The sequence below is a fragment of the Elephantulus edwardii genome, unplaced genomic scaffold (genome assembly GCF_000299155.1).
Source record: "Elephantulus edwardii isolate Elephantulus edwardi_28Jun2011 unplaced genomic scaffold, EleEdw1.0 scaffold00004, whole genome shotgun sequence".
Classification (NCBI taxonomy): domain Eukaryota; kingdom Metazoa; phylum Chordata; class Mammalia; order Macroscelidea; family Macroscelididae; genus Elephantulus; species Elephantulus edwardii.
Genome location: NW_006399754.1, coordinates 17444907 through 17446276, shown reverse-complemented (window position 1 = coordinate 17446276; position 1370 = coordinate 17444907).

Here is a 1370-nt window from a genome sequence, read left to right as displayed (position 1 = left end):
CACATTTTACTAATTTTTTAAAATCATGGTCTTATACAGTATTTGTCCTTATGAGACTGAATTAGTTCACTCAATATAATGCTCTCTAGACTCTCCCATGCTGTATAGTATTTGACAAAGTTATTTTTCCTTAGAGCTGCATAGTATTCTATTGTGTATGTGTACCGTGGTTTCTCAATCCAGTCATTTATCAATAGACATTTGGGCGTTTCCATGTTGGTTTTTCTTTTTTTACATTTTAAAAAATGAATTTTATAGAAAGTTTACAGAGAGTGAGGGTTCCAGTCATTTATTGTTGCACTTTTCTCCCTGCCTACCCCTTCCCCTCAACTCACTCTTCTTCTTGAAAAGTAAAACTCTTTCATTGTTATGCAATCCCTCCCCCCCAAGTCCACTGTACGGAGCAGCCTTCATTCATGACAATAATACCTAATGATATATCCCTTAAATACATAGTTCTGTCCCTCATCTGCTTCAATGAAGTGTGCATCATTCCTCCCCTCCTTCTGTGTTTCCTCAACCCCAATGTCAGTCCCATCTTACAACAGTGGCCCTATGCAATATTTATCCTTTTGTGACTGAGATATTTCACTCAGCATAATGTCCCCCAGGGTCATCCACATTTCCATGTTCTTGCAATTGTGAATAATACTGCTATGAACATAGGTGTACAAATTTCCACTTCTCAGTTCTCATTTTCTCAGGGTATATATTCCTAGCAGTGGAATAGATGGGTCGTATGGGTTATCTGTTTTCAGCCTTTTGAGGAGACATCAAACTGCCTTCCAGAATGTTTGTACCATTTTACAATTCCACCAGCAGTGCATGAGAGTTCCAATCTCCCCATATCCTCTCCAACATTTATTACTTGCTGTCTTCTTAAACTTTGCTACTGCTACTGGGGAGAGATGCTCTCTCATTGTTGTTTCGATTTACATCTCTCTCTGATTGTCAGTGATTTTGAGCATTTCTGTTTGTCTCTGTTTGCCATCCGAATGTCTTCCTTTGTGAAAAGTCTTTTCTTTTTGCCCATTTTGCCACTGAGTTATCCGTGGTTTTCTTGAAGAGGCCCTGTAGGATTCTGTCAACACTTTTGTTACGAGATCCTAGACTGAGATGTCACTGCCAAATGTTGTTTCCCCAGTCTGTAGGTTTTCTTTTACCTATCTTGGGAAATCGATCTGATTCCTATGCATGCCATCAGGTGAAATCCAGGTATATAACCTGCGTTTATGCCTCTTAAAAAAGATATTTGCTATGAATAAGTCATTGATTGTGCAAAACTCGATCATTCTCTCTCCAGCTCCATTTCTGTCACCGAGTCCATGTTTTCCAACTACTGAATCTTCCTCTTTGTTCCCGACTTTTGC